General features: G+C 35.7%; 1 protein-coding gene and 1 long non-coding RNA gene across 6 annotated transcripts in view; one reads left to right on the forward strand and one right to left on the reverse strand.

Moving 5' to 3' along the window:
- Positions 1-24,799, forward strand: part of BRINP3 (BMP/retinoic acid inducible neural specific 3) — a 295,934-nt gene that overhangs the window by 57,105 nt on the left and 214,030 nt on the right. Inside the window, exon 1 of one of the 5 annotated variants that reach the window (XM_016122668.2) lies at positions 8,282-8,704. The exons of 1 other annotated variant lie outside the window; for it this stretch is intronic. The gene's annotated coding sequence lies outside the window, so the exon portion shown is untranslated. Of the gene's footprint in view, positions 1-8,281; positions 8,705-10,029; positions 10,327-10,596; positions 10,780-10,830; positions 11,713-24,799 lie in introns of those variants that run through there. 3 more of the 5 variants (XM_016122667.2, XM_016122671.2, XM_016122670.2) reach the window with 3 other exon arrangements.
- On the reverse strand, positions 3,647-7,984 carry LOC118613358. Its single transcript, XR_004955407.1, has 3 exons — positions 7,548-7,984; positions 7,009-7,107; positions 3,647-5,795 (listed from the first exon to the last, which is right to left on the reverse strand). It is a non-coding gene; the product is annotated as an uncharacterized LOC118613358 (long non-coding RNA).

A 24,799-nucleotide genomic window follows, 5' to 3' on the forward strand; every position in this document is an offset into this window, starting at 1 on the left:
CATGCTTCCAAAAGTGTATAATGTAGATAAGTGAAGCATCCTGGGTGTACTGCTGAAGAGACCTTGTGCCTAGGCTAAGAAAAGGCACTTATTCAACTCTGGGTTTTTTATTTACCTTATTGTAAGGTACTTGGGATCCATGACTTAATCTCATTCAGCATATTATTTTCAGAAGTGCTTGGCCCATAGATGGCAATAAATTTATATTCCTTTCTAAAAAAGGATGATTGATAGTGTGACTAGAGTATAGGATGGAATCAAAGTAACCTTGATATTTATCAGTAAACTTCCTTTTCCTCCTATTAGGGCCTAAAGTCTGTAACTTACTTATTTTTATATTCTTATAACATTTAGAACCTTGTTTCTTATATAAAACAATTCTTATAGTAAATGATTGTTGAGCAAATGCTCAATGAATAATTGTTGAATTGACTTTTAGACTTGGTATCCTTCTATAAATATGAAATGAATTCTTTTGTCTATAAATTCATATTTTCTCCTAAGAGGCAAAGCTCCATAATCAATGTGAACGATTATTTTTCATCTTCTCATGAGCTGTGCATTTCTTGAGACTGGGGAGTATAAGCATTAGAGAGTAAGAAATACCAAGAGGATTGGCAATCAAGTAACTTAGTTTCATTTTACTTTCATTAAAGGGGTAAAAGGCCTTAGGAGTTCATGAGACACTAAAATTAATGATGCATCTTAATTAAGTTAATGTTCAGTCTCTCTTTTGGAATTCAATAGTGTACAAAATACAAGGAGAAAATGATGAAATCGTTATATCAGTCTTTCCATGAAAAGAAAAATCTGTCCATTCCCTCTAAGTCATCCTCTTCTGGTCTCATTTTAAGTCTCAAATTTCTTTTAATATTTTTCTAATTTCCATTGGCTTCTGTGCTTAATCTTATTGTGCTTCATGTCTTTTCTTTATACCATATAGTTTTATATACTCTTCAAATATAATGATCATTCTTCACTTCTTTACACCTATATTAATATTTGTTATTAACAAATCAGTGTGCATTGGGTGCTAGGTAATACATTCTACATGATTAAAACTAAGTAATATTGTAAGCCCTTAAATTGTTAGTTTATTTCTGGAAACTATTGTTATGACTTGTTCTCCCCACCCTGGTTTCTGTCTATTCCCTGTGTAACCAAGTTGGAAGAATCAGCTTGGTTCATGACGAGGTCAAGTTTCATCTTGATTAAAATACTTGGAGAAATAGAATGAAAGCAAGAGTTTGTGGTAAAACTGCAAAGTTCTAGAGAGGAGAGAACATACTATTGATTTTTGAAGTCTTTGCACGGCTGGTTCTGTTAGTTTTCTGTTGCTGTTATGTATTATCACACATATACAGTGTATTAAAAGAACATAAATTTATTAACTTCTAGTCCTGGAGGTTAGAAGTTTAAAATGGCTCATTTTTTCTGGAAGGTCAAAGGAAGAGTTGGTTTCCTTCCCTTTTCCAGCTTCTAGAGGGTGAACTGCCTGCATTCCTTGGCTAGTGGTCCCCATCGCTCCATCTGCTTCTGGCATCCCACCTCTGTCTCTGACTCTGTCCTTCTGCCTCCCTCTGGTAAGGATTCTCATGACCGCATTAGGCAGAGACAGCCAATTTGAGTAACAGACATTCGGTGCTGTCCAAAACGTCCATAGAAACTTTTGGTCTAAGCTGATCCATCTGCCTCATCCCTCATGCTGTGACCTGCTAGGCTTCTGAGGCAACAAAGATTGTCATTAGTAATGCTGCCACAGCCAAATTAGTGTACCAGTACAATTCGATAGTGCTTGTTTTATGCATGAGTCTTGTAAACCAGAAGTAGAAATAAGCATTACAGCCTCTTTGAACCATGTGGCATTTTCTAAGAGTGGACGTCTTGGACAGGATCAAATATCAAGGTTATTTCAGCATGAGCCAAATGTCCCTGTGGATATTTCAGACAGGGCCAAATGTCCTGTAAGGGCTGATCTGGGCTGCTTTCTGCATCTCAAGGTCCTTAACCTTACGCAATTTGCTAAGCTCCTTTCGCCATGCTAGATAGTCTGGTCACATGTTCTGCAAATTAGAATGTGGACATTTTGGGGGCAATTATTTTTTCTACCACACTGAATTATCATTGAAATCCAGATACAAGGAGAGATTATCAGGAAGTTGTATCTGATCATTTTTTTAGTGTTTTCGAAGTTGTTTGTTTTTTTGGTAAGTTATTTCTAAAAGCATGTATGTTTATACATCGGATGCTAATATGTTCGGCCGTAGGACCACTATGCCAGTGCACGTGCTCCAGTCACCGCAGTCGTGAATAGATTTGATAATAAAATAATTTAGAAAATAATCACTTTTGTTAATGTCGAAAAATCTTAATTCCGAGAACTCTGAATAGCTAAATGCTATGTAAACTGATAGTTTTATGATTCAACTCATGATACTGGGAACATTTTACTCTTCTATGACTATAGTTTACTTGAAAAAGTGACATAAAAAGTTTACATTTTCATAAATAATTTAATATTTATATAAATGTAAATATTTACATAATAAATAATTTGATATTTCTATTATATTTCTTCTTCCAACAGATTATGAAATACAGTATGGCAAATCAACAGACCTCATTTTTTTCTTAATAATGAGTAATGGTGTATCAATTTCCTCATAACTTATTTTTCGCATTCTTAAATAAAATGGTCAGAGGATTAAATTAGTATGGTGAATAGTAAAGTATTTATAAAAATATAAAGTCACATGCAACAGCAGAGGGTCATCATTTTTAAGATGGTTTACTAAGCCAGATGTTCGTCAACTATTCTGAAAGTATTTTGAAGAATGATGTCCTTTCGTAATGATATTTCTAAATGTTGGGTAACAATTAAATACAACAGGGCCCTTGTAAAAGTGTTAAAGAAGGAAAATTTGGTGAAGTACTGATTGCATTCATTAAATAGATTCTTATTGATCTTCTGTATGTGGCATCCTGCACTAGACGGTGGAGATGCAAAGCGAGGGAGTTGAGAATAGATACAAACCCGCAGAAAGTGCAGACATGACTCCTCACGGAGCTGACAGCAGGTGCCCAGTGCTCTGAAATAGGTTGGGCTCCGAATCCCATCACATGTGCGTGAAGACATCATCTGCCCCACAAAAACATGTGCAGCAAAGCAAATGCCGCTCAACAAATGCTTCCAGAATGCTTCTGTTGCCCCAGTATTTTACATGTGATAGACAATGGATTCCATGGGAATCCACCCAGACTCTTGTGCCATAAAAAAGGTATTTCCAATTCTGAATCTTCTACTTAGCTTGTGATTTTTGACCCTTTTACTTCATATATAAAAGGTTTATAACCAAATCACGCACTTGATATTGAGGTAATGTATTTCAAGAAACAAGCCTATAGTAGGCATTTTTAAAAAATACTATGAATCTACTTATCTCTTTAACAATTAGAAATTCGGATTTATCAACAAATCGGTTTTAAGAGTAGATTTTGTTTTTGACCCTTAAAACATAAAATTACCAATATAAATGCTTTCTCATATATTTTTAATCTTTTGTAACACTTCAGATTAATACACAATTTTAATTTTAAAAGAATACATTATAAGCATTCAAATATATATTTAGATTTTATTCTATTCTGGTCTTTTTTTTTATTTCAGAAAGTAGTGATAACTCCTAGTCCCTTTGAAGTAATAGTAACCACCAATGTATTGTGTTAATATTTGTCTTTTGGTTTGTCATATTGGAAAAAAATAGCTTTCATGTAATACTCAAATACGGCTGTATATGAATGAATGAAGATGAGTAACATGGCTTCAACCTTTCCAGAAAATTGAACATCCTAAATAGTTGAAGTCCTAAAGCTTTTCTCCTAATCAGGAAAGCCATTTTTCAAAGAAGCATGGACTTACTTTTATTGATTTTTTATTTTTTATTTTTGCATAACATTTTCATCACAGTGCATTGTCTTAGTGTCCACATTTATTTTATACTGTATATGTGTGTTGTCGGATATAAACCAGGGTCTAATCTGATTTTGAGATGATTGCTTTCTTCTGGCTATAGTCCTGTTTTGTTTTGTTTTGTTTTTTATTGGTAGGGAATTTAAAAAGTAGAACATGGAGGTAAAACGATGACATATAATATTGCAGGTGGTTGGAATTATCTAGTTTAAGGTCATTTTGTATGGGGGCGGGAATAGTTCAGGAAACAATCCAATGCATGCACTAAAAGAATAAGCCCTCTACCCTGAGAAAGTAAAGTTACGTCATGAAATGTTTCCCAGTCATTGAGGGTGGGGATGGACTAAGGAGGTTAGGATAAAAGTAGCAGAGAAATAAACATTCTATTGTGAAGAGTATTAGTTATCAACAAAACAAACTCTAAGAAGGCTGCAATTTATCCATCTTTGTACTAACTGCTCTTTCTTTCATTTATTCCCTGTCCCGATCTCATTATCTGTTTTAGCAGCTAGTAATACAATTGATTTGGAATGAACATTAGCTAAGAACTGAACAGTGCATTTAAAGTTCCTTGGCTTTCTACTCAGTGTATGATTTCACTAATCACTTAACCTCTCTGGTTCTGTTTCTTCATTATAAAAGAGTTAGAGTACATGATCTTCAAAGTCCTTTAAAGTTCCAACGTGCCTGTTTTTGAGATTCTAATATATTGGCTTGGCTTATTTAGCAGTGTATATACATTTTATAGAGTAAGGTGTGAAGATACTTGTACACTTAGGTATTTAAGAAACTTTAGACACTTTCAAAGAGAATGCTCTAAAACCAAAATACATGTAGCAAAGATATTAAGTGAATAAATTTAAATATTTGAATGAGGGCAATTATATATGCATAACTGTGTCATGTATGACTTGCATGCAAGGAGCTGTTTGAATTTATCATGACCCATTTTTGATATAAATTTGATTTATATAATCTGAAGCACATTGAATTTTGCTGCATAAGTATGTTGCTTCACAATTTCTCTAATAAATCTTGAACATAGTTTAGATTGGAAATGTAGGTGGATTAACAGATCAGAAATATATTAGATGGTATCTTTATTCTTAAAAAGGGGCCAGAATAGCAAACAAAAACATTACCAATAATACAAAATGTGCTAAAATACCAACTCCAGATGTATATTGAGACAATCCAGAAAAGGAATGTTCAATATAAAATTAAAATGTATAACTTTTGAGAAAGTTCTAAGTACAAACCAGATTTGTACTTAAGGTAAAAGCCAGCTAGACAGTATAAAGCCTATGGCCCTATTTTGAGATTGCTCAAATGTAATCATATAATTTAATAGAATGCTCAGATACTTAAATTTGTTTAATAAACTTGAAGTGCTATGAACCTGTTTTAAAGTTGAAGAACCATGGGTTGCACAATTATTTTTTATACTGTACTTTTTTCTACAAATATTTTTAAGAACAGCAACCTTAAAAATAAAACTTTTAAGTTACATTTTGTAATTTAACTCAAGTTGGTTCTTCAACAAAAAACTATTTCTTTGAATAGTAAATTAGGCAGGTAGGTTTGGGCAGTGCATACTGAGATTTCATATGAAAAGTACGCTCTCTATACATCACAGCTGTGAGGTTATATTTGTGATAGCTGCAATTCAGGATATCCATCCTCCTTATGTGGCTCTAGGGTCTCTCAGTAACATTTGTCAGGCTCTGTAAAATACAGAGACATACATAGAAATTATCCTTTTGGTAAAATGAGATGATGGAAGAAAAACTTCTGTTTTAGGACATCATTAGGGCTGGAATGCAGTCTAAGGAGAGAAAGAAAAAATGTTACACAGACAGGTATTTACTGAATTCCCCCCGCCCCCATTTTGATAGTAATGAGGACGATAGATAGATACTTAGGCACATGCAGTTTGCCTTGCTGTTGTAACGTGCCACTTAACTATCTCCCTTCTGGGATTTTATACTAGTGATTTCTAGAAAATAGATTATCTAGAATGAAGTCTATTCTTATCAATGGAATTTTTGATATCGGATATTTCTAATGAGGTCAAGGGCATTCTGTTTGTATCAGGAATAAATTATGTGACAACCTATTGTTTATCATTAAAATTAGGAGACGAAGGGTTCACAGTGGAAGAATTGACAGCAATGGAAGAAAAAAGAATAGAAATATTTCACCAGTAAAATATGTTCTGTAACTTAAAAATTGCAATGATAATCTCTTAGAGCAAGTCTCCATTAATGATTCGCATCCACAATGATCAGCCTATACTTGAAAAGCAAGTTCACACAGTTTGCAAAATTTGTCCTTCTTCACACTTAGTGACACATGATGTAAGCACCATGAGGGGCCGTTTGGCTTTTCACACTTCCATACCTGCCTACTCTTCTCACGATGAGCGTGCACAGGTGGGGGTGCTACAGACTCATGGGAGCCAGGGGCCTCTATGAATGTATAGGTCTCATCACAACATGCAGATCACTACTTAAGAGGCTACTAATCTGCACAAGCATTGGAACCAAGACAGATACAGTAGGAGGGGCTTACTTATGCCTTGAACTTACTTGGTAAATGAAAAAATAAAAATACATATATGGATTCCTATTTCTGGAACTGAAGTATCATATATTAGAACATGACCAAGATATGCCAAAAGCATAGACATAGGGGTTACTATTGGAAACTTATTTCCAGAAAGGAAAGAGGATTAATGAGAACTAAGGGAGATGTTTCAGTACTCCTTTAGCAAGGAAGCAGGAATTAGCTTTACTAGAGTTTGGGTTTTGAACATAGGGAATGAAGGACCTTAAATTTAGCCTTCACATCACCTCCTTAAAGTCCTCTACTTCATATTCATCCTTGTGAGCTACTGTTCTAGGAAGGAGGAAAAGAAACATTTCCACTGACCCAGCTCGTGATTTACATACAGAGAGCGAATAAATGAATTGGGTGGGGGATGGGGCAGTGAGAAGCAATTTATTTCCTTTTCAACCGCAGAAAATAAGATTACTTACCAAGAACATTTTTATCCAGGGCAAATGTTTATTCTCTCTATCATTCGCCACCTCAGTATGTGCAAGAAATCAATTTCCACTGTACTTTTCCTCCTATTTCTTAAAAAAGAGAGACAGATAATGCTTAAGCTTCAGGGTTCAGAGAAAGATAGAACTAGAATGGGAGGGCAAAAGATTCCTACAGCCTCTTTATCTGGATCCCAGACTGGGGAGCGAGTGAGCCCATGGGAAGGAGAGATCGCCCCTAAATGGGGTAAGGGGGTGGGGGATTCACTTCGTAGCCAAAATGTAAATAAATTGTCCACAGAGATAATTACCAGCCCCTCGGTCACACAAGCAATTTCCCAGGGGACGCAGATTTCAAAAAGGAATGGGAAGTTCCTAATAGCGCGCGAGAGAACATGAGAACATGAGAACGAACGCACGTGCGCGCGCACACACACACACACACACATACACACACACACACACACACACACACACACACACACACACACACCATGGAGAGGAAAGAGGAGAAGGAATAAAGCTAATCTTACCCGATCAATCAGGTGATTGTTCGTGCAGTATCGGGATATGAAAATGGCAAAAGAATGCATTCTGCAGCAAAGCTATTTCTAGCACATCCTCCCTCGGTCACCGTGCAGGCATCAGAGGGGACCCGGGAGCCTCACAACCTATCACCCCCTCCCCCAGGGATGGTCCCCAGAACCTCCAAAGCTTTAGCTTCTAAAGCCAGGCGTCTGGAGCTGAGGCTGCGAATGGAAGTCAGTCTGTTGCCTTGGGTCTCAGGCAGCAGGATTCACTGGGAAGCAGGACCCGGGAGAGCTCCCGCCGCCGCAGCCTCGCTGGCACCCCCATTGCCTGAGCCTTCAGGCGCAGCGCCCCCGAAAGCGCCGGCGACTCGGCCTTAGCCGCATCTTCAGCCCTTTGATTTTATCCGCCCCCCCCCTCCCCCATGCAAATCGCTGACGATTTGGTCTTCTAAAGTGACCACAGTGGTTTAGACGGGGGACTGGCTGTCCTGGGCTTCCTCATTACGCCTCCCGCAACTGCTGCGAGTGAGCGGGTTCGAGGAAAAACCCTAGTGAAATGCACTGATGGAATACTATTAATCCTAATCATAACACCCCCGCCGCAAGTAACTCTTAAGGAACTGAAGATCAGAGCGGCATTTCCGAAGCGGGTCCCTCTTGAATTCTCATTGGACCCTTCCCGCAGTCTCAGTCGCTCTTGCTGCTCTGTCAGGATGACTGCAGCCTTGCTCCCTAGTTCTCTCTTCATCTTCTTGCCTTCAGCACATCTCTTTAGTCCTCTTTGCAGATTTATCTGCATTCCACATGTTCTCTGGTGTTACACGACTTCTCTTTTTCCCCAATGTATGGGGATGTACGGTCTATAAATTTTCACTTTGTCAGCCTAAGGATTATCCCATAGAAGCCCCCATCCACCACCACCACCCTCCAAAAAAATAAAAGCCACCTCTTTCACATTTTGCTTCCTTTCCTTGGGGGTCGTTGTCTCTCCGTGTAACTGGTTCTCACTTGGTTACATGCCACCAGGAACTGCTGATTATTTCAAAGTTCCGCCACCCTGCAGCTCATCACTTTACCTTGATTTGGGAGATCATGGAGTATCTGTTTGAATTCTGGATGTATTTTTCTCACTGTCAGCTTGCTTCCTGAAATTTCCTCTGGTAAGTTAACCTCTTTATATGTTATTAGAAACATTGCTGCTGTTGTGTTTAATAAGCTATCTTTGTTTTAAAAATGGCATTTTTACATTTTTCTGACTTTTGGAACTCAAAGACCAAAGTGATCATCTTTTAATTAGTACGTTAGTTGCAATCATGCTGCTAAGATATAGCCCATGTAATGAATTACCCAGTCATGTTTTTTATTCTTTATTTCTGTCTTCATTTATATTACATGTTATAGGAAACATTAACCACCCCTCCCCCTTCCATTAATGCTTCTTGGCACACATTGTTGTACCACTTGAAAGGTCAAATTGTAAGTTTATCTAAGAGTAAGTTTAAAGTGACCTTCTGACAATTGCAAGGTCTGGGGAAGTTTAGTAGTCTCTGATCATGAGAAGGTTGTTCAGGTCAATGTTTGTTCATTGTAAGCAATCTCGTGACTGAGAGAGGACTTGGGAAAAGTGAATTTTATGGGTTTAGCAGGACAGTAGGCACTTAAAGCCACTGCGTGGTAAGGAGTGTGAATTTTCAGTACACCATTTTTTTTTTTCCCCTGACCACATCCCAGATCACACATGAACACATTCTTTGGGGCATTGAATTTCCATTCAGGCATCATATTTGTGTGTACATTTCCAATTTGGTGAGTTTAGCTGGTGAACAGTTCATTGGAGTTTCGTTTCAGAGGAAGGGGACTCAGAAGAAGGCACCAATTGTCTCAGTTTTAATAAACTGTAATTCAGGGCCAGTTTTTGCATGGAAACTGGAATTGCTTCATCCCATACTTGTTCAACCCCTAGATTCAATTTTTAACATTTCAGTGAATTTTGCTTTTATGAACATTTATTTGGTGTGAGCTTGAGTGACAAGATTATCACTTCCCCTTTAAGTATAGGTGTGTTGAGAGACGCTTCAAGCTTAGCCTTTACTTCACATACCGCTAAAGGCATAGTATTTATTTAATGCCAAGACAGTATGTGTCACTCATCTCGCATGCATACTAAGGTTTCCGGGGTTTCTCTGTGACCCCCTCCCCCCATAAGAATAAGTTTCTGGTTTCTACAACATTTCTCGTTATTGGGACGGATGGAGGAGAGAATCTATTGTTCAAGCTTTTTCTTCTTCCTTTTTTTTTTTTTAATCTCAGAACTATTCTCTTCAACATCGATAGCTGTCTCGACAACCCCAGCAACGCTTTTTAAATTCAAAAGCCCTCTTAGCTTCCAGACATAAAAGTGCTCCAGCTGCAGCGCCACCCATCCCCCAGTCTCAGCATCCATGGGCAGCCCCCCCCACCCCCCTGGCTCCCACCAAGAGAACAGGGCTGAGACTGTGGTCCGCACTGCTTGGCGCCCCTCACCCGTCACCAGTTTCTATCTGGTCTCCCTCCCCGTGTGGTCGTCCAGCCCGACGAGTGCCATCAGCGCCCGCGACTTCAGCTGAAGAAACCAGGGCTTAGCGTAATTCGCCCACTCGAACGTCCTCTTTGGCGGACTGCTGCCGTTGCGCAGGGGTGGAGGGAGGGGGAGGGAAAAGAAAAAAAAAAACTTTCGGTGCAGTCCGACCTTTTCCTCGTCAGCCAGTCTTCTCCAGTGAGGCTCGGGGCGTGCGGGGTTTAGGTAAGCGCGTTCTGCTGTCTTATAACCCGGCTCCGGAGCCCGGGGAGGGGAGGCGGCGAGGCTCCCGCGGCGAGGACGCTGCAGCCGGCGGGAGGGCAGCAACAGGCGACCGCCTGGGGAGCCGCCGCAGCTCCCGGCTCGCCGGGGCCACCTGGGCGCGGGCCGCGCGGGGCACCAGGTGCCCGGGTGACCGGCCGGCCCGGGCTGGGTGCAGGGTGCGGGGGCGCCCGGCGCGGGGAGGGACGGCGCCCGCACGGCGACCCGCCCGCGCAGGCTCCGCACTCAGCGCCTTCGCAGCCCTGGGGCGCGGGGCGCGCGGGGCTCGGGGCTCGCTTCACGCTCCATTTCCAGCCTTCCTCTGGCTGAACTTGAGCCAAGCCTCTTCTCCGCGCCAGAGGACGCACTCGGGAGCTGGAGAAGCTCCTATCAAGGCCCTTCTACGGCCGTTCGTATGTATGTGTGTGTGTGTGTGTGTGTGTGTGTGTGTGTGTGTGTGTGTGTATGTATGTATTATTTTTATTTTTGATGAGCTATAACTAAGACTAATGGGCGAGGGCCCCCCAGCATGCCTGGTTCATGAGACCCTGGCCGCCGTCGTCCTCCGACTGCTTGCCTGGGCTGAGGACGGCTGACTGACTTCTCGGGCTCTGGGCTCAAGTGTTGCTGACCAGCCCTCCCTCCCTCCTTTCTCCAACTCGCAGGATCGTGGAGGGCGGTGGAGTGTGTGTGTGTGTGTGGGGGGGGGGCGAGTTAGACTTCAACTTGGAGCTGGGGCTTGGAATCGAAGGCTGAAGTTCAAAGTGAAGAGTGAGGGATGGGAGCCCTCGAGCTTATATGACATCCACTTTCCAGTTGGGCTTTGGTTTTTCCGTCTCCCCTCTTCTGGAGGTGGAGTGGGACGCGGGAGGCTGGGAGCCGTCTCCTCTGGTGTCCGCCGAGATGGGGTGGTGCCTCTCGGTGGCCCTTACTGCTGGCTCTGCAGCCCAGCAGTGGCACCCTTTAAGGCTCTGATGGTTGTTCTAGTCCCCAAGAGTTTGGCCAGAGAGCGTTTTACTTTCACCCGGTCGAGAACATGATCAGCAGAGACCTCCTCCTGAAGGGAACCTGCTGGAGACACAGGGAGGCTCCACCTCCGGCAATGAGACGCCTCTTTCCAGCTGCCTGAGCCTCCAGCCAAAGGCTTGTCAAGAGCGAGAAGTGACCGGGGTTGCTAAAGAACCTTACTATTGCTTACACATACCCTAGGCAGTCGGATGTATGTGAGCAGAGAAGAAAACACGAGGGCATAAAACTGTCACCGTAGCTTTGAAGGCAGATGATTCAGATTTGGGGGTCTTTTTCTTTGACGTGCTATTTAGATTTGTTTGCCATCACGCAGTTAAGCAGGTAAGGACTGAATGCCTGTATTTTATTGACAATCATGTGACCTGCGTTTGACCCATCCCGTGGCATTTTTTTTTCTCTGTTTCAAGCAGTGGAATATATGCATTTTTAGATGGTTCTGCTATGATGCATAACTTCTTAATATTCACATTCGTGAACCATTTTAACTCCATGTACATGTTTAAAATACATTCATTTAACTGTTCATTTAAAGGTTTAACAGTGTTACAGAAAATCATAAATTGGGCCAAGGGGAGAGGAGGAAATGAGAAGATAGAGTTGGAGGGAAGGGTACATAACCCCGGTGAGGCATGTGGGACAGCATTTGCAAAAAAATGCCTTAAAAATGTTTGCTGTTAAGGTCATAGACCTTAATATATAAAGGACACTTGGATCACTACTAAGAGCATCTTGAACTAGCAATTTAATTGTGACTACTTCATAGAAATGGGCATTTTATGTTATTTTTTTTCAATTGAAAATAACCCCTTGGAGTGGTAGTTGGTTGGGCTATCAAATAGACTGAGAAGAGTTTGCTCTAGGCTATGGTATAGATGATCCCTGTGCAGAAATCTCTGGGCTTAGCACAGAAGTTGGAAACCGAAGAATGAAATCTGAACACGTGAAAAATAATGGGAGCTCTCCCATGAAATGTGCTTCTTAAATTTCAAGTTTTATAGATGTATAATTTTAGTAGCCGAAGGTTTCTTCCACTATCAGCTTTAACAACAAAATTGAAATGATAAAATAGATTTTGACTGGTTTAATGAATCTTGTTAGTATTATTATTGTTATGCTGTGCTTACATGTTGAAGGAGTCTGAAGTCCCCACACAGTGAAGCCAAATACAGCAATGCAATAGAACTCTAAAACTATTCCTTTTATTTCTAATATTTTCTCTAACAAATCGTATTTTTAAGATATTCTCTGGGAGTATTTTTAGTACTTACATTTGTTGATTGTGGATCCCTGATCAATATTTTTTTTCCTTGTAAAGTCCACTGATAACGTGTTGGAAGTATGAAAGATAATTGCAAGTTTGGGTGATAAAATTCCAAAGTTTTAGTGTTTTTCTCAGATTGATCCAAGAGATAGTTTTTACTCCACTGCAGGAAGTAATTCATCAATGAATTTCAATTCCTCAATTCTTGTGCGTTTTCCCCTCTGAAGTTTTGTAGTGAACAGGCTCATTTTGTGTGTGTGCGTGTGTGTGTGTCCATTTTAGGTGGGCAGAGAAGATATTTATTTTAAACCTACATTGTTTTCCAAGTGAAAGAGACACGATGGCATACATGAGTGCTTTAATTGGTCATTTAATAAGAAAATACGTGATTCTAATTTCTTATGAAATATTTTCTCTTAGTAAAGTCAACATTATAATGGCAATGCAAATTTTTATTAAACAGTACATTTTAATTTTCTTCATGAAAAAGGATTGGTATGTTACAGTAAGATAAATCAAACCTGAGTTGGAAGAAACCATTGAGAGTCTAAAAGACTGTGTGTGTACATGTGCACAGGCACACCTGTGCCTGTGTGTGTATTGTATACACGTATGCACATACAAAATTTGCCTTACCCTTAGATTTGTCTGTTCTTAAAATAAAAATGGAATTTCTTTTCAGAATAGTGCCTTTGTGTGTTTCTCTCTACAAAAGCAAAGAACTCAACCGGTAGGATTTCAAAACTTTGATGCTTTGTTATCAACCTATGTTTCAGTTACCTATATTTGCTGTTACTTTACATTTTTTTATCTCTCAAATGATCAGTTACTGACCATAATGAACATCAAAAAATCTAGTCATTTAGAAAATCGGATATTAGTATTAAAAGTTCATATGCAAACAGAAATGTACTACCAATCTGTGCAAGTTTATCACAAATTTATCTATTTAAAAATATCATAAGGATATTGGGATGTGATTATGAGTTATGATTAATGGTATATTCTTCCAAGTGTATTGATATTTTTCTCTTTACATTCTATTAGTGGGTTGTTTGAGAAGTAGCGTGAGATGGATCTGGGATCCCTTCTTCAGTTTCAGTTCTAGTTCTACTGCTTCATGTGGTCCTAGTGAGATACCTTGACCACTTTTCATTTATTTTCCTCGTCTTCCATGTAGGGAAAACAATATCTACTTTATAGTGTTCTTGTAGATAATATGACATGAGGTGAGGATGCTTTAAAAGGACAAACATTATGAAAACAAAATGTATTATGAAAAAGGTACCATTTACATTTGATTATTTTCATCTTTTTGGATAAAGTTCTATATGCAAGAAGTAAACTTAACTTTCTCGTTAAATATTAGTATCAGATATTCTTGGTCTATGGTGTCATGGTATCTAATGAGTTTAAATGATATTTCTTTTGTTTCGATATTGTGTAACTAAAAAAAAAAAAAAAAAAAAAACATTAAGGAATATCTCCTTACGGCACATTAGTTCTTACAATATTTTCATCTTGGCTTTAATGCCATCTGGGAGAATATCCACTTTTACTAAAACAGTTGTTCTTGCTCAGCTTCTCAGTGCCATTTAGTAAGAAGGGAGTTTGATTTTTTTTTTTTTTAGCAGATTTATATTGATCTGATGACCTCTGCCATTTTAATTGAAAAGATAAAAATATTCTCACATAACCACTTTTAAACCGAAGAAACTCAAAGACAGCCTATTAATTTCAAACATCCTTTATAAACTATATTCAGCTCGTTAGCGTTAATTAGGTGATATCCAGCATTTTTGGTATTTAATTTAGCAACTACTTGAATAATTTCATTTAGACATTTAGAAATGTAACTCTAACCAGTCTCTCCACCCATTGCTCTATGCTTTTAAAGTTTATAATTTATAAGTTCTAAAGGAGAACAAAGCCAAAAAACATTATTTGTGTTCAAATGTTATTGATTGTTAACTGATGATCTTGATACTTGAATGAAGGTGATAGTTCAATAATGTTTATTCTCTTCTGGAATCTAGAAAAGGTACTCTGAAGATGAAATTCAATCATGAATGCTAATGGCCTTTCTACTGAATTTACACCTGGGAGATCGAGATTAGCTTTTATTCTTCTTAGTGATAACAAATAGCCACTCTTACCATTTTACACTGGTTCTCAAATATCAATAACATTTTAAAGCTTTTATTGCTATCACTTCAAGGCATATTTGATGCGTTATTAAGAATATTTATATCAAGTTACTCATTTGAGGACCTACCCAATTTCAAAGACTCAAAAGATATTTCAGGAGCTATATAAGTCTACAATTCTATACCTAATGTTTGCAGTAAAGTAGTCATTCAAACAGTTCCGAGATATGTCTCAATTTTGTATTCAAAGCAATAAATTATGAATAACTAACTTGCTGATGCTCTAAAAACAAATAAATCCAATTATGATTTTCTAACCAATTTCTCTTCCCCTAAGGTAAAAAGTTATGACTAACATATTTTTAATGACCTGAGTGGACTACTAGGTATTTTATCATGAAATAAATGGTCGTGTTGATTTTTACAGTGTTTAGTTTTAACCAAGAAAGTATAAATTCAGATGTGGAAAAATGACAAGTAGTCTAGTAAATTAAGAAATTTCATACATTTTCATTCTTCTATATTCACTGGTATTTCATAAACACAATTATAAATTTTCAAAATATTTTTAGTAAGTTTGGAATTAAAAAATAATATCCTCAAAATAACTTATTTTTTACTTATAATTATTTTTTTTCAGAGTCTTTCTTCTAATGCTTAAATTCTAGTTTACTGAGATGTGGATGCCTTTAAGAGTACCCAAAGCATAACATATTTCCTTTAATAGTTAAAAAGAAGCTACCATGTTATAGTTCCAGAAAATTAAATCTATAAAATACACATTTATTGATTAAATTAATAAATGTGTTAACATTACCTTCAAACGTATTGTAGCTCTCTGCTGTATAAGAAATAGTATCTCATAATGGTGTTTCATTTAAATTCCATTATAGATTTATTGTAAATGAATACTTATAGATAGACTTATTCTTCCTGATTTCTGTGAATATCAGCCAACCTCATCAGGACTAAGCTATTTTTTATTAACTTTTCTGGAGTCTTGCATTTTGTTAATTTTAAAAGATATCGCTAGACTACTGCACTATTAAAAAACAATGTAGCCTTGAGAAGACCAAATTTGAGTAAGCATTTTAGATTTTCAGTGTCAATTATTAGCCAGTGTATAAACACACTGCTACTTTATAGATTCATTAAACACTCTTACAACCAACAGATATCCTCTTTAAAGTATGTCAAGTGATGAATACAAATATAAGCCAGGTTGGAAAAAAGTGATTAAGTCAAATCAAAGAATAAATTTAAAAATTGAAGCATGGATTCATTCTAGTATCATGTTACAAAATTACATATGTATTTGCAGGTTGCATATGGTGTGTTCTTTATAACTTGTAATATGTTTAATATGCATGCATATTTAAGATACAAGCTTTTGTAAATACTTTTAGATACACAATTTAATACTATGTGCAGAAGCTCCTTCTGTTGTAGCTAAAGTAAGTATAGAACAAAAGTTAATCCGATCAGGAAATCCTTGTGATAGACAATATATTTAGGTGGCTTTCATGTCTTTAGTGTGGTAACATTTCTGAAGGTTTGAAACATCAGCCCTGAACATGTATATCTAGAGATGGTGGAACAGTCTTTTGTATAAGCGATCACATCTTTAATAATAATAAATGCAATCTAATTTTTCAGAAGAAAATCATTAAAAGTTGAATAAATCATATAGTAAAATTATAAAAAAAAGTTTCTTTAATATAACTAACCTATGCTTTTCTCAGCATTTTCTTATATAATACTAAACATTAATATATAGTCCAAGTTTATCTTACTCAGAACATTTAAATTGAATGGGTCTGCTTGAATTTGTAGTAATCAAATTTCTAATTATTCATTCAGACCTGTCACTAATATACAAAGACAATAGATTTTATAAAGTGAGGTAAGATATGTTTTCAACATTATACTGTGGAATAACGTGGAAAAAGACTAAAGTTTCAAGAATAGAATAAATAATAGAATAATCTGTGTTTTCCAGATTAGTAAAATGTACTCTTTTGTACTTATTGCAAGTTTCAACCTGTCATTCTTAACGATCTCAAAAAAAGCACTTTTGTTTTTTAAATGGGAACTAAGAGAGATGAATTCATTCTTCTCTGTGAGTTGAAACAATCTCAATAGTTAAGAAAAGGAGAATCCTCAGCAATTTCTTAAGGGGCATGCTATATATTTTTAAAAATCTTAAAACTTTTTTTTTTTTATTAAAGTATGTGTTTTAAGCGTCTTTCTTGCTTTTGAGTGGGGATATAGTTCATACATTATAACCCCCCTTCTCTTCAGCACACACACAGTTTTACAATACATTTCTCCATAGTTGAGAACTTTTAGATCCAGGACAAGTCATTCACATTTTAAATACATAATTATCTTTATATTTTGCCTAAAAATGTAACACTAATTATGTTTGAATAGTGACAAAACGGACTGGAGATAACCTCAAGATCCAAGTTTCTTCTTGGAGTGAACTTCAGTAGCTTATGTTTCTGTTTGTATCTTCTGTCCATCCATGAAATGCAGACCTTTTAGCGCATCTCTTGTTTAACCGATTTAAAGACAAAACAACAAATTACAGTCATGAAGAGATAGGCCAGAACGACTGTGAAAGACCCCTTATGGCATCACTACTTTTTCAACCTATCTTTGATGGCTGCTGTTTAAGAGATCAACTCTGATTTAGAGGAAGAAATCACTACTGTGATTAACTATTAAAAATATTTCCTTCTCATCAGTAATATTAATAAGGTAAACAAGTTTAATCTAGCTTCACATGATTCTTTCATCACAAAAGTGCTAAAAATTTGACACGCTTTACTATCTTTTAGTTAAAGATAAGCTGAAGATGACTATTTGCTCAGGATTTAAAACCAGACAATTAATTGTTCATTACACATTTATATTACCAAATTTTGTTCTCTGATAAATCCTGTAATACTGATTCCAATAATTATTATTCAGAAAGTAGTTTCTGACAATTTAGACAACAGAATTTTTTAAATTTCCACTCGTGTGTATGTGATATGCTGGATATAACTCATATTTAATAGTCTCAATTTATCAAATGTAGTTATATCCCCTTTATTCATTCTTGTATTTCAAAATCTGACTGTTTTTATATAAAAACTATCTTTAAGAATATAGATTATTCCTTTTTTTTCATGTAGATTTAATTTGCTTTTGAAATTTAGTACCTTAAGCTCTTTAACTTTCTGAGTTTGAAGAAAGTTTGAGGTATCATAGAAGTTAATGTAATATATTGGTAAGAGTGATCCTTAAAAATAGCAAATGTTGTAAAAATTGTCTGTTGGTAAATAAGATGCTTATTGGTAGATAAAAGCTTAGACAGGGTAAAATATATTACCAACAGCAGGCAGTGTAAGGCTCATCACCATGTGAAAATATGGTCCATCTCAGCATGTCTGGCAACTGGACAAGGTGTGCAAAGGTTCATTGCTAAGGATCATTCTCTAATTAGAAACATCTAAAGTTCTGACATATTTATTAGGTGGTGGTTTGGAAAGCATTGGAGAACAGCAAATAGACTTATCCACTTGGTGTTGAATTGGTTAGCTTATTGTGGGTAACTTCTTTTTGTTGTTATTTTCGCTTCTTTTAAAAATGTATATTTATTGGGTATCTGATTAATGGTGTACACTATAGTCAACCTGAGGAATATAACAATTAAAAGATATAACAGTTGTGCAAAAGAAACATATAGGCTTTTAGTTTGTTTGCTATTTGAATTATGCTTTCTTTTAATCCACTAAGGTGAATTTAATGTTTGACCATTCATTTTATTTCCATACATGTTCAGTTTTGATACCGTAAGTATAATTCTTTTTGAGAGGAGATGAGGGTTGCCAAATTTCTCAGCATAGAGATAGGTCAATAGGAATGCATTTTCTACCCAGGGTATTAAAGGATAAGTGTTACAGAGTGATTTAGGAATGGAGGCAGTTGTGCAAATAAAGCCATAGCAATTCTCAGAGTGATGATTGAGTTGACTTATCTTTTTTTTTTTTTTTTTTTGGAAATTGTTTTAATGAAAACATTTCCAATGGGTATAACTTTTGATTTTTAATAATTAGAATTAACAAAGGAAATCTGATTAACATCACAAGAATTTACAAATTTATTTTTTTTATTTCATCATATATTAATTGAGACTCTAATCTGTACCAAGTTTTGTGTGTGTCCATGTGTGCATTAGTGAACAAAACAGACATAAATCCCTACCTAATGTTGCTTATACTGGAATTACGGAAATTTTAAAATTATTATAGGAAATATTTAATTACAAGAATTATTATGCCGTGAATTAAATGATATCTATAATCGAGATTAAAAGATAAATTTAGGAATCCACTGACCATATTTATAACTATACATTCCTAGTTTTAAAAGTTTTGAACATTTTAATTTCTTGCAAATGGATAGAATGAAACTTAAGTTTCTTATTTTGAAATTTTGAAAGTTTTTTTCGATGGCTTAAACAATCAAGATCTTTTTTAAAAAAACTTAAATAATTTTAGTGAACTTGCTTTGAAAATTTCTTAAGTGTAATATTGCTTTTGTGTGTGATGTCAGAAGATACTCCTACTTATGTTTCTACAAATAATTTCTAATAAAATAGTTTATGCAATCTTCTAGTCCTGGTTAACACTAAGGTAAATTTTGGTCCTATTAAAGATGGATAGATTTATTATCCAGTTGGTTACCCAACTCTAAGATTTCTCAACTCCATCTCAGTATTGTCTTGTTCTGCGAATATATTTGTAAGTCTTTATTTCCAGCGGTAGGCTGGAAACACTTTTGCCGAATAAGGTAGTATCATGCTTTCACTCTTTACTCGACATCCTTATTAATTTTTTAAAAGCATTTTTAAAGCTTTGCAAACTGTAACAGAGACCATATTCATAAAATCAGGGACAAAAGATTTTTTATCTTTGTACTTATATAGATTTGCATATAGTATGTTTTTATTTCAAATGAATGATTTCTCAAATCCCCTTTATATTTTCACTTAAGTGACAAATTCTTTTACTGACAAGAAATTTATTCACTTTAAAACTAGAATGCTTTTTAATATTGGACTATAATAAAGAAAAAAAAAACCAAAATAATGCTGCCCATTGTAGTAACTAAATTAAATCCAGACATCCATACCATTATTTTCACTCCATTCCTGTATGTACTTTCTTACATGTACATTATTATAATCTTAATTTCAAGCTGTCTTTGGTTTCACTGTTGTTGTAATCTGAGACAATAATTTCACTAAATGTTCTAAAGCATTTTTTCATATTTTACTTAAAAATTAGATTTTCAATCTAAATAAACTATTTTAAACATCCTGCATCTGAACTTTAATCTTTGGCCACATTCTTTATAAACTAAACTTAAATATGATTTGAATCTTACTAAGAAGTATTTTGTTATATGATCACATATGTGGAAACACTGAGGGTTTTTTTTTTTTTTTAATATAAAGATAACCCAAGTGACTCTTGACATTTTGAGATTTTAAGAATACATTTCCCTCTGTGCTGGACAGAATTAAGGAAGAGAGCTCCCTTCTCCTCATTTTTTTCTAATCAGTTCTATAAGCTAGTAGCATTTAACTTTCTCTTTATCAGTAGGACAAGATTGTATTGACAGAATCAAGCAGGAGACTAGTTCTCTCTTCAGTACATACTCAGAGGAATCCAAACCCTCATTAGGATGGAAAACACTTAAAGCTGTAATTCAGAGGCACTGTACTGCCTGATCAGCTAAACGGAATAATAAGAAGGACCCTCTGGAATAGAGGGTTAGCAGTTAAATGACTAGAAACATTCATCGTTAAGGTCTGTCTGAACCTATACAATGTGATTTAAAACAAGGATTTAAAAATGTTCTTTAAGAAAAAAGTGAAAAAGTACAAATATAATAGTAACGTAGTACTAACAGATCTATACAGTGACAGTCTCTTGCTAACGTAAGCAGATAAAATAAAACAACCCATAAAATTAAAAGAAACCAAGAGTTTCATTCAGTGCCTGTTTCATATCTATACTGCGTGTGTGACAGTGTGTTAAGTGTTGGAGGCCACGGGGAGTTCTGAGCCATAGTCCCCGACAGCAAGGCCTTCAGAATCTGGTTGTGTGAACAAAGATGATAAAGGCGATGGTAGCATATCGTGAACCTTCGTGATATTTGCAAATGGAAAACCATCTGGTCTAGAGTAATTTTAATGATTTTCACGCTACCATAATTAGAAGTATTTAAAGTAGTTATTAATTCACCAGGACACTTGTCTTTAAAATTCAAGAGGAATTACTAATTCAAACAGGAGTTCATTTTATCTGTAGTCTCTAATTTGGATAACCTCAGGTTTTGGTGATGCCTGCAGTTAAATGGTATTTTGTGTTTGTTTGTTTGTTTTTAGGGATTATTACTCCTTTTTAGCTTTTTATAAAGTTGTTTTACTTTTCTGAGGGAAATAGAATTATGAATGCAGAAGATAAAAAAAGAAACCCTTAATTTTTTGGTATAATTCTTTGAGGAATCCAGTGGTAAATATATCTAAGAGTCAGGGTGACTTTCTTCTCGTTTGCACATATTATTTCAATGGATGCACAAAGATAAAACAATCATTTCTCTGTACCTCTGGTGGAGTACAGAAAACAGAGTGGCAAAATCCAACCTATTTGTGTGGAAAATAGAACAAATTATGTAATGTTCATAAGATTTTATAATTTGATGAATTTCTTGGCATCTTTATATAAAAATACCAAATTCTACTGCATTAGACTCCTTACAAATCCATTACTTTTATATAAACAATGTGTAGATTAAGGAAGAAAAATTTGAAGTCATTTGAAGTCTAAAATTAGATCATAACTAGTATTTAACTAAAGCCATAAATCAATACATCATTACATTTTTTATGAATTGACTATATGCTATATATAGGTCATGAGCATTCAAAAATGAAAATCCATACATATATGCATATAGGAAGAGATGCATTACATTATATATGTTTGAATATGTTTATCAAATTTAATACTTGAGTTTAACTGCTGTTCTAGAAAGCAGTGCCTTTAAAACTTTTTTTTTTACATTTCTTGCTAAATAATACCATAAAGTACACATTTTTTACCTATAGTCCTGAATTTTCATGCTATTGTTCCTTAAGTTAGTACTTGACAATATTAAATTATATGAAGCAGATAAGCTTTAAAAACCTGTATTATGAAAACGTATATTATGAAAAGCCATAATATGTAGGTACTCAGATCACTTGCTTATAATTGACTGAGGTAATAATCTCCCATTTTAACTTTTTTCTATTTCTATTATTTATAGTTTCAATTTTAAAATTGTATTTTGTTCAAAAATATTTCATTAATTGATGACAAAAACCCTAATAAGGAACTTTAAATCTGCGATCAGTTCTAATTAGTCTGTAATGAGCTGTAATGGGGAGTGTATGGTTTTCAACTTGGCTTCAAAATTACTAGCATTGAATTCTTCCTCTGTTTCATGTTTATTCACCTTAAACCTCGCTCATCCCAACAAGCAAATGGCAATAATCATAGACACCTCATTATGCATCTGGAAGGTGAAATAAAGAAATCTTGGCGAAATGGTCGTCGTATCAACATCACTCAAGAAAGGTCAATTTTGTTGCCAAGAAAAGAATAATAGCATGCCATTTTCATCTTCACCGCCCTCCTCCCCACTACCTCCACCTCTCATGCCCTTTACAGATTTGGACGGAACTTAGTTAAAATTATCTGTAGTATACAACCTTCCAGAGGAGGGGAGGCAAGCTATTCTGATACTGTTTGTGTATTATTCTTCTTTAAACTCAGAAGTGACAACACAGTGTAACCTACACTGTGCTCACGAGTGGGTAGAGAATTTGTGTTTCACTTTACCTGTGGACTCACATTCATTTGGTCTATCTCTAGAAACTATGACTAAGAAACATAAATGAAAAGATTCTGAGTTTTTTACAATTATGGTCATGATAATTCTTTACAATTGCTTCTCAAGTTAATAATTAGTCATGCTTTTATATTCTTGTTCTTAACAATTCTTGAATATTAAGTATTCTTAGTTTTGATGCTACTTAAAATATCATTTATGTTTATGATTTGAACACCAAAACCATTATCTTAGAATTCCATTTCTGTCCTTTCTCAACTATGAAAGCTACTGTCATATCGAGTCATAGTTCAGTTACAAAATTTCCTTTTTGTTTTCACATAGAAGGAATTTTCTTAATCTTGCTATACATATGATATTAATGACACTTTCATTTAGTGCTTGCTTAATTACCATTCATTCATTTACTCAGCCAATACTTATTATGCAACTTTATTTCAGGCACTTCGCTAAATGTACTCAGTTTTCATTAAAATAGAAACAATTATTTCCTCCTAAAACTAAGTCTGATTGGTGTCTGGAGAGAGATGCCGGCAACGAGACAGAATATACAAAAAACTATGTCATACGAGTGTGCTTTAATAGACGAAACAATGGCATCATTGGGATCAGCCAGCCTCGCAGGATCACAGAAAGCTTTGTGGAGGGACTGACAATCTAGTCTGCAGTTACAGGATAGGTTAAGGTTGTGCAAGTGAAGGGGTCCAAGTAGAAATCGTGGTTCAAGTAGAATAAACTACACAAGCAAAGATTCTGAGGACAGGGAAAAAGTGAGATGAATTTGAGGAATAAAATTTTGAGCGTAGTTGATGTTCGGTTGATAACGGTAGTGGCATGAGCAAAGGGGATGGACGCGGGTAAAGAGCTAGGCGGTGGAAGCTAATTTTACAACTCATCTTAAGGATTCTAGAGGTTATCAAGAAGGCAAAAGGCACAAAATCCTAAGTGATAATTAAAGAGTTGTATGTTCAGATTTAACTTCTTAGTGAGATAACCAGTAACAGCAGGTCAGGGAGAGCCAGATGGGTGTTAGGGAGACCACTTACGCAGCTGTCATAGTAATCCAGAATACGGCAGTGGTTCAGGGTGGTGGTGTTGTTGAGGGTATGGAATGACCCAGTCGAGTTAAGTGGGTGTGCACAGAAAGTGACAGATTTGATTCCTAGAAGAAATAATGCATAGAACTTGGGGATTGATTAGATATACGCAGTGGTCGAGAAGGTAGTAGAAGGTAGGTTTTCGATTTAAAGATTTGAGTCAATAAAAGTATCATTTATGAGATAAGGAAACCAGACAGAGAAAAAAAAAAGGACAATGTGGATTTTTAGTTGACAGAAGTATTAGTTTCTAACAGATTCTTGTAGTAGAGTGTTCTGTGTTACACATGGCCTTCCTAACTTGATTGTAAGTGAGGACAGAGGGACCTATGGTCCCTCTCCATCTCAAAACACATTGGAGCATTTTGTACAATGTATGTAATCAATAAGATTTACTCTCTTATTTTAGTTTTCTCTATTTTACCAAATAGGAATATAAACAATGACTATATGGAAAACAAATAAAAATTTACCATTAAAATTAACTTTAACTCTCCCATCATTCAGTTACTTAATGTTATATTGAATCAATATTTACTTCAGAGCTAGCATTTATTCCAGCACATAATAAAATAATTATAGGCATTATATAATATATGATGATATAATGATATATATTTTAATAGATTCTGGGAGTATTCAATACAAATATACTATTTTAAATGATTCTAATATTTAACTTTAAGTTAATGTATATTACTATCACTTGACAATTGGAGACTTTATTTTGGAGGTTCAACTTACAATTTTCAATATTAGTGATAATGAATGTTAATTCAAGGAGCTATTTTATAAAGCAGTGTAGTAGTTGCTCAAGATCAGGAATTTGGAGAATGAGTGTAAAATTATATCTTGGACAAATCAATTTTCTTTAGGCTCTTGTTCTGTACCAAGAAAAATGTAGCTGAAGGTTATATGTGGTCCCTAGCCTCAATTTTCTGTGGGTTTTG

This window comes from Rousettus aegyptiacus, unplaced genomic scaffold (genome assembly GCF_014176215.1).
Source record: "Rousettus aegyptiacus isolate mRouAeg1 unplaced genomic scaffold, mRouAeg1.p scaffold_m13_p_18, whole genome shotgun sequence".
NCBI lineage: Eukaryota > Metazoa > Chordata > Mammalia > Chiroptera > Pteropodidae > Rousettus > Rousettus aegyptiacus.